This window comes from Camellia sinensis, chromosome 2, assembly GCF_055761805.1.
Source record: "Camellia sinensis isolate YWXY chromosome 2, ASM5576180v1, whole genome shotgun sequence".
Classification (NCBI taxonomy): domain Eukaryota; kingdom Viridiplantae; phylum Streptophyta; class Magnoliopsida; order Ericales; family Theaceae; genus Camellia; species Camellia sinensis.
The window spans coordinates 75,691,342-75,701,658 of record NC_138962.1 but is presented as its reverse complement, the minus strand read 5'-3'; positions in this window follow the sequence as shown (position 1 = coordinate 75,701,658).

Below are 10,317 nucleotides of genomic sequence, written 5' to 3'. Positions count from 1 at the left end.
ATTTGTTTTGGAGGTCGAGACAATTTCTCAGGTTATAATCTCTTACTTGGAATAGACAATAGGACATCTTGGTGATCTCTGCGAGAGATGTTGCCTTAGACCTACGAAAGAGTGGGAAGATTTTCATGTAACCAAAAAAAAAGAAAAAAAAGAAGTCAAGATTTGAAACCCTTATCTTTGTCCCGTCTCCTAACTTCCAAATGATGAAACAAATAGATGTGAACATGTTCCCAATTACATATGCGAATATTTTTATTTTATATCTGTGTTTTTTGTGTCTGATTCTTTATGTGTACGCAGCATGACTAGTAAAAAAAATTATTTGCTTTTAGAATTTTTGTACGAAATGTATAATATGAATTATGTGTCAATAATATTTGCAAAATTATGAGAATAATATATAGTAGGTATTCTTGTAATATCTTGTTTTCTTTTTTTTTTTTAAATAAAACAAATTTCTTAAATAATTGTACTTGTCTCATCGCATCTTCTTTCCAGTAGTTGAAACTCTCTAGTCTCCAAGTAGTACCAAATTCACTTATTTTTTACTCAAGGAAATTGTAAAAATACATTAATAAAGTAGGGAGCAAAATTAACTTGCAATGGTTGTAAAAAAATTTAGACTTATATTCCTTCACAAGTTTTTATTAAATTGGGAAATTTAGCCATAAATCCCTCTTAGCTTCTTTTTCTTGTTAAAAGGATAGGAAAAAATTTAATACTTTCAAAACCCCCTTATAATTATAAAATTTTGTATAAAGGATAAAAATTGTTATTTGAATATTTTATTTGACCGTTATACCATTTCTTTCTTCCATTTCTTTTACAATACTCTCTCTCTCACTCTCTCTCTCTCTTTACCAACTCGATGGTTGTTCATTATCTCCACCATTTTCATCGTCTATCAATGTCACTCATCCTCATCGTCGGTTGACAACCACCATTTTTACCGTTACACCACCACCATCTCAGATTTGATACCTATGAACTCATATTTGAGATCAATAACTTCAGATCAAAGATTTAAAAAATAAAATAAAATAGATTTGATAGAAAAATGAGAAATCGATATATTGTAATGAAAAATTAAGAGTTTTTTGTTTGTTTGTTCATAGATCTAAAAGTAAAATTTGACTGTGGTTCGTTCATTTAATGTGTACTCTATTTTCGTAATAGTAAAATTTTACTCTAGTTAACAACATACTGATCTGCTTAAGGACAGTAAAATTTTACTCTCTCTTTCTTTTTTTTTTTTTTAATTACAGAGTAAAATTTTACTTTGAATCAGAGTAAGGTTTATTATATTTCAGAATAAAATTTTATCTCTGAAACAAGTTGCGATAATGGCTTTACAAGAGAGTTTTGTATCATGAACCAGAGCAAAATTTTACTATTGAAAGAACAGAGCATCATGATAAGAAGAAAGAGAGATAGAGAGACAAAGTTCGAAAACAGATGATCAACAGAAGAAGAAGAAGAAGAAGAGAGAGAGAGAGAGAGAGAGAGAGAGAGAGAGGGGAAAACAGAGCATAAATGGTAGGTGACACACACACACACACATAAAGAGAGAGAGAGAGAGAGAGCACGAACCATCAAAACCAAAGAGAGAAAGTGAAGGATCTCAGATTTGAGGTTTGTGAACCGTCGTAAATTGTCATTTTCTGGTGACGACAATTGTGAATGATCTCAGATCTGAAGTTGTGGATGCAACAAATGATGATGGTGATAAAGATAGTAGAAAAAGAGTTCCATGGTGAGCGATGATGATGCCGATGGAGAGCAGTGATGGCACCGATGAAAAGAATAGTGATAAGTGCGAGATAGAGGGAAGATTAGATTGAGATAAGAGAGAGTGATTACAAGTTTATATATATATACGCGCACACACACACACACACATATAAGGATATTATAGTAAAAGAGATAAGTTTTAAAATATTAGGGGATTTTGAAATAATCTATATAATTCTTGTCCTTTTGAAGGATAAGTTAGACACTGAGGGGTCTATCACCAAATCCCCCATGTAAATTTGCTAAATTGATTAATGGATCAGATTATTCATCGCATTCTAATTATCCATAGCAAATTCTAAGTCCATCGGATATCAAGAACTGTCTCATTTGTATCATAATTTTTCTTAATACAAGAAAACTCTAATTTTGGAGAAATGTATGGAAGAGACTTTAATCTCCAATTGACACGAAAATTAGTATACATGGTAGCATAAGAAATATGCACGCTGTAAATATATATATAAATCCAACATTAAAAGAATAAAAAAAAAAATACAGGAAGTTACAAAAAGGTGTGAGTTTACTTTTACACCGAGAGTAAAAACCAATTTTGCTCCATAAAGTAGTATGTTTAAGAAGAAAAATCAAATTTAAAAATAAAATAAAAAAAGAAAAGAAAAGAAGAAAAAATACATTATTTTCCCAACCTGGATGATACAACCCATTGTAGTTGGGTTAACTTGAGTTGGGCTTGGTGGCTTGTAACCCAACCTTACATCTGCCCAAATTAAGGAAGATCCAACATTTTCAACCCAATCCATAGACATTTCACCATTTAACCACTTTGATCAAACCTATAATAATCAAAGCCTATTAACTTTCAAATTAGGAATTAGGTTTGTCTTGTGAGACCAAAATTGGGCTTGATTCGCAAACACAGTCCAACTTAATAAAAAAAAGTTGCTCTAATATAAATATATTGGCCATCAAAACCTTGGGGGGAAGCTAATGTTTTGAAAGTATCTTATCTTGGTACCGTGGCCCATCATAGAACTTGCTCAATAATCCAAATAGTCGCGGGGGCCTTTGAGAAAACGACCCACAAAAAAATACATTGATTAGATAAACGTAATCATATGATCAAATCACATTTAAGTTAAAAATAATAAATGATTTACTCTCAAAATCATATATGTTTGCTATTTTTTTCATAAAAATAAATGTAATTTGATCATATAACTATAATTATTTGATTGATTTAACATTTTTTACATAAATATTTTTGTTGAAGGTCCCTACAAGATGAGGAATTCAAATCATTGAAATGAATTCTATCATGAATTAGAGACAAGATTGGTTCATTGTTTTTTATTTTATTTTGTTCAATTTTAAAAGTCAATGCATAGTGATAGTATCTATGGGCCTAAGTGCATTTTGTTTTTGTCCTTCTTCAGTGGTTTAGTTAAAAATGGACCACACATTAGTGAGATTTTAACCTATCTACAAATTTTCTAGACCATGGACCAAGATGTCTGTAGGCCTCCTATTGTATTGTTCACTAATAATTTTGTTCAATCGGTATAAATTTTTTTCTTTGATTTGGTTGTGGGTTAAGAAAATAAAAACAAAATGAATATATAATTGCAGAATTTTTTTTTTTGTTCTTTGTTCTTTGTTTTTGTTGTTGTTGTTGTTGTTGTTAGCCACCAAAAATAATATATGTTTAATAATTTTATTTTTCTTTCATTTCTCTTAACAAATTTAATATCCATATTTAGTTTAATAATATCTAATTAAGGAAAACTTAATCTATACAAACTATTACTAAAGACCACTTTGAATAACACAATTGTGGCGTTGTTTAGTAATATTTATCATTATTTTTTTTATTTACAATAAATATTAAAAATAAAAATAAAAATTATGTTTGGTACACACGTATATTTTAAAAACTTGTTTTGAGAATAAGGAGTGGCCCAAAGTGGTTGTTGTCGGCAGTAAGAGAGGACAAGCAAAGATGTTTTTCAACAAGAGGTAGTTGCCATTGGTCAGACATTGATTGGCAATGATTACAAGTTGTTGTCAGGCATATAAGATAATAGTCAAAAGTGATTGTTAACAGTCAGATGGTGGTCGAATGTGTTTGTCTGGTTTTGAAGGCGGTGGACAAAGCAAGTTGTTGTTGACAATCGAAGAGGGTAGTGACCAGTATTTAAATGTTAGAATAATTTTAACAATTTTAGCAAATCCAATTTTATATAAACGTGTTTGAGAAATCAAATTATTAAGGCTTTGTTTGGTAATAACTAAAGAAGTTATATTTTTTATTGTTAATGATTTTTTTTTAATTAGTGCCAAACAAATCAGTTTACGTCCATTTTAAAATAATTTAAAAACTAAAAAATAAAAATAAAAATATTTAAAAAGTTCACTAAAAGTTTTTTTTTTTTTTTATTTACAATTTTCCTAACTTTCATGTGCGTGTAGATTAGTATGACCCAAAAGTTTTTTAAAGTTAAAAAAAACAAATCGCTAAATTCAAAAAAAAAAAAAGAAAGAAAAAAGAAAAGAAAAGAAAAGATATATCAAGTGATAAAGGCTGACTTGTCTTCAAAGGATGCAGGGTTCTAGTAGCCAATTTGGCGGGCAAACCGACTTAAACATATATTCTACTTTTTTAAGGCAAACTCAACACTTGAAAAAGATGAGGATTTAACTACTTTATTCATTTTTTTTATGGCAGTCTGCAACAATTGAAAGGGCGCTTAGCAACATTTAAAAATAAACAAATACATAAATAATTTGTTTAAAAATAATATATATATATATATATTCACCGTCAATTATGGGGCTACTTGTTGCAACTTAAATGAATTGATTATAACTCATTTTAATGCGGGAGTTTATGTCTAATTGTTTTGTACAACTTTTGCTTTATAGTTTATTAGATAGAAATAGCATTAACATATTTTAAAAACTAATTATCTGAAAGTTGAGGAAAAAGTATTTTTGGCTTATGTTATTTGATTTGCAGTTTTTAACTTACAACAAATTGTTAAATGTTATATTAACTTTTTTTTAACGACTTTCTAAATATTTATTAACTAAAAAAATAAAAATTAAAAAGTCACTAAAAAAACAAACCCCAAAACCTGCTCAGATTTTAAAAATCACTATACTTTCACATTTCCTACCAACGCTTAACGTTAGAGAAATTTTAATGGATTGCTATAATAGTTATTATTGTCAAATTATAGAAAACTCTATGTATAAATTTAATTTTACTTAACAAAGAAAGATAAAACAAGTAGTTTTTCCATCCAAATGAGTAAATGAAGGGTTTGTGAAGGTTATGCCATTTTAAACCATAAGGTTATATGACATAAACATTTTAAAAGTAGTGTGGCTTTGTTGTAATTTATCTAAAAATTAACACTAACCATCCATGCATCTCACACTATATAGTAGCGTTTACAATTTTATAGTCACATTTTTAGGTAGTTTGATAATTGAAGAAAATTAATTAACAATTTTAAGTGATTTTATGAATAAGAAAAATTATTCAAAAAGACATATTGAATAAGAAGGATGTTCTTAAAAGAGAAAAATATATAATAGCGTTTACACCAACTCAGATATGCGCTTTATCTATTTGAGTAAATAAGTGTCATATTCTAAACTCGCATGTATAGTATTGTTTGAACTTAGTGTTGCTGCTGAGCTAATTGGAAGTTTTTTCCTAGTCTGTTTTGATGATTCGAACTATTTAAATTATAAGTTTTGTCGAGTATATAATCTATAAAAAAAAATAAATAAATTAATCAGATATCCATAGTCTTATGATTAGGTCTTAATTATTTTAAAAAAATTATCAAAATCATGTTAACCGTTTATTTTTTAAAAAGTAAATATACTTTGTTATGAGGTTATGAATGTCTAATCAACTTGACTTTTTACATGAATAATCTACTAACGAACCTTATAATATAAATTGTTCAAATCATTAACGCTGTGTTTGGTTGGAGGATTTGACGAGGGATTTAGAAAGGGAAAGGGAAAAGTTAGGTGAAATGTGAATAAAATGTACTTATATTTCACCTAGTTTCACACACCTTTTCCCTTTCCCTTTCCAAATCCCTCCCCAAATCCCCCAACCAAACACAGCATAAGAGAAACTAGGGACAAGCTCTCATAGGGCATCACAGCAGCCTGTCATGCCATAAGGCACAACAAGATTCTTATTCTGTATTATCTACTTTTGAAATACGATGTACTTCTTAATTTTGTCCTTTGGTGCTCCCATATATACTAAAAAAGACCTATATAAGATCGCTTTTTTTTTTTAAACAATATATAAGATCATTCACAATCAACTCTCTAAATTCGTATATTAAATTATGCATTAATTGATAAAAAGTGATAAATTTGTGATCTAATACATTAGTGCTTGTTAATTTAAAAAATGATCAATAATTACTTTAATGATATAGTTAAAATGTATGTTACGTAAAACAAACAAAAAAAAAAAGAAAAGAATCCACTTAAATATATATGCAAAGATAAAAAATTGATTAAAGAGTTGTAAAATAAAATAGAAAGTGTGGGTCTGCCACCACCATCTCACTCTTGCTTTCTCTCCGTTTGCTAATTGTGTTGCCAAAGTTAACAATCCTTATCTGTTCAGAAAAAGTTAACAATCCTTTTGGTTACAAAGCTAACAAGCAACATAACTCACACTACAAGAAAACTGGCTAATAACACGGAGGTTTTTGCGACGGGGTGACTACTGTCGCAAAAAAGGGTTTTTTGCGACGGAAAATAGTTGCTGTCGCCAAAAAAAGAATTTTTTTGCGACGGTATATGTTTGCCGTCGCCAAAAGACGACTTTGCGACGGCGTGTATCTACCGTCGAGAAACATGGACTTTTGCGACGGGGCGTATTCCGTCGCTAAAGATTGTAAAAAGAAATTTGCAGAAACATTGGCGATGCACGGAATACCGTCGCAACAAACGTCTTATTAGCGACGGTTAAATGTTACTGTCGCAAATGGTGGACCATCTGCGACGGCAGAAGCCCATCGCAAAAAAACCCTAGTAAAACGACGTCGTTTCATTTCTTAATTACGCTCATTTGCGACGGTTAAAATATACCGTCGGAAATAAATAAAATTTGGTATTCCGCTGTTCTATCCCATTTCGCGGTCAAATTCCTAAATTCCTTATATCTCCAAAATCCCTAAAATCGACATCCCTCAAACCGAAATTGGTTTCCAAATTGCTCAAACCGAAACTTGAATTCGAGGACCCTAAAATCATTCCGCCTCAATCATTCCTAAATTGCACAAACCGAAATCTCCAAAATCCCAATCCCTAACTGTTAGTAGAACCAAAATCCCCGAAATCCTCAAATCAAAATCATTCAAAATCAAAAATCTCAAATTTGTTCCATCTCCTGTGACCGACGAGGGTGACCGCCGAGGGTGAACGACGGCCTTCGCCGGAGTGACGAGCAGCAGCGACTGTGAACGACGACCTACGACCGACTGTGAGCGACTGTGAATTTCTTAAAGGTCAGTGCATTCCTTCTCATTCCATCTCCTGTGAATTTCTTAAACATGAAAAAGAGAGTGTAGGTATCATTGTATGATTTAAGAACAATTTTGTTCTTAAATTGTGATTGACGTGTTCATGCTTGTAATTCGAAATATGCTTTCTGAACATATCAGGTTGTATAGTCAAACCCGTCCTCCATTTTAAAAAAAGAAGAAGAATTGGCTGCGAACATATCAGGTTGGTCTCTTTCTGATAGTTTCTCTGTAGATGCAATTCATATTATTGTGTTGCTGCTGTTTGAGTTATCATACTTGCATTATAACAGTTTTGTGCTTTAATGGAGTTGTCATTCAAATTGTCTAATTTTAGCATCATTATTTTTAGTGTCAAATTAGTATAAATTTTGACATTTCTATAAACAGTTAGATGTATTTTATAAAAATTGAAGAGGGGTTACAAATATGAGGTGATGGTTGTGCTGGAAAAATGATATAAATAGTGGAGCAAAATTATCAATTTTTAACATTTTTGTACTGTAAAATATTAATATTAATTAATAGTTCTCATCATCAATTGATAGAGGGGAGTGTCTGCCAAAGTTTGGTATTTCATCAAAATTTGTGTTATTGGAGAGGAAAACAAAATGTAGATTAATAACTCACGCTAATGGATTCTTGAATAACTTATTGGAATTGATCTAAGAAAATGTTGTAGGACTATATTAGAACAAGTTCAAACGCTTTTTCAAACCAGATGATACTCTTTTTATCTCGCAACTCGTTATTTTGCGTGTATATTCATATAATACATGCAAATAATTTTAAAATATTATGACCATGTAAGACAGAATAAAAAATTAATTATACGAGGAATTAAAAGACAAATAAAATTATTTCATCATACAAATACACGCACATATATACGTAAGAGGCTGGCTTTCTTTCAGTCTGTGATCAGATTAGAGGGCATTGTTGGGTCCGTGGATACTCACCACGGGTCATATTTTAATAATCTGAACCGTTCAATGTGTAAAACTCGTCGAATATTATATGACAATAAAACATCACGTTGATTGGATATCGATAGCTACGTGATCAAATCAGATTTGTATAAAAAAATAGATTGTGAAAAAATAAACGGTTGACAGAAATCTGATCTGATAAGATAGCTATCGATATCCGATCAACGTGATTTTTTACAAGCATATAGTACTCGACGAGTTCTACACATTGAACGGTTCGAATTATCGAAACGGGACCCTTGGTGGGCCCTCACAGGCCCAATAGTATTCTCCAGTCCGTGATCGGATGGATTGGAAAAAAAAATTAGTGCAAAATAGAAAGATAATGCAAAATGAAAGAAAAATGATATATACATATATATATATATATATATTTGGATGAATTACACTAATAGTCTCTATAGTTTGGGGCTTGTGTCACTTTGGTCACTGACTTTTCAATTATGATATATTTGACTCTAAATTTTGAATCTTGTTCTAATTAAGGATAATTGAAGATACCATTGTTTAATTTCAAAGGCAAAATCGTTAATTTGATAAAATATAAACTAATTTAACAAAAAATAAATGTCAAAAAAATTATTTGCTTAATTTTGATACAAAATGTATAATATGAATTATGTGTCAGTTATATTTGTAAAATTATGAGAATAATAGTAGATATTCTTGTAATATCTTGTTTTCATTTTTTTAAAAATAAAATAAAGTGCAAAAAGAATTATTTCTTAAATAATTGTACTTGTCTTATCACATCTTCTTCCAAGTAGTTGAAACTCTCTAGTCTCCAAGTAGTACCAAATTCACTTATTTTTTACTCAAGGAAATTGTAAAAATACATTAATAAAGTAGGGAGCAAAATTAATCGATTGGATGTGTCATCGAATATGACGGTTGAAAGAATACATTAATTTTATGTATTGATTGAAATTGTATATGATAACTATTTATATACATTACTTTGTGTGAGAGGAGATGAGGGATGTACTCCACGATTTATTGGAAGATGGGGAATGGACCTTTAAACCGGAAATTGTTTGACATTGATACAACACTACAATGTGTATCATTTGTGAAGTCTAGAAGTGTTTTGCTTGACATTGATACAACACTAAAATGTGTATCATTTGTATTGATTGATTGAAGTTGTATATGATAACTGTTTTTATACATTGCTTTGTGTGAGAGGAGATGGGGGATGTACTCCACGGTTTATTGGAAGATGGGGGATGGACCTCTAAATCGGAAACTGTTTGACATTGATACAAAACTACAATGTGTATCAGGTGGGAAGTATAGAAGTGTTTCTATGTTTATTTGATATAGCACTAAAATGTATAACATGTATAAAGTATGGAAGTGTTTTGTTTGATTTGATATAGCACTAAAGTGAATATCATTTGAGAAGCATGGGAATGGTTGTCTGACTGTGATACAACACCAATATGTGTATCTATTATGAAGTATGAAATGTTTAAAATGAGTTATTATCTCACCTGGAATAGAAATACCGTAGCCATGAGATGCGATCTCATTCAAAATGATTGGCCTAGTTCTGAATCGTAATTATGAATCGAGAATCTGATAGGAAATGGAAACTGGAATAGAACATGGATATATTAGTCATGGGATTGAATAGTGTTATAAGTTGTTGCGTACGAGTTAGACATTTATCAATCACTGACATTTTAGTTATTATTCATACTATGTTTAGCATATCTCTACTAGGCGTTGGCTCACCCTATATGGGACTTCATTTTCAGGTTCAGGTATTGTGCCGTCTCCGAGACCACAATTTGGAAGATTGAGGGAGTTGAAGATTCTTATTTGTTAATTTTGTTATATTACATATATATCAAGCCAAGGGCTTAATTTGTATTCTGAGTTAGTACTCTTCTTCTGTAACCCAAGTGTTGACTTGGAAAGTTGTAAGCCCATGAAGCATTTACTCTTATTGTTAACATGTATTACATTTTGTAAGAATACCTAGATGATTGTAATACAATATCTCT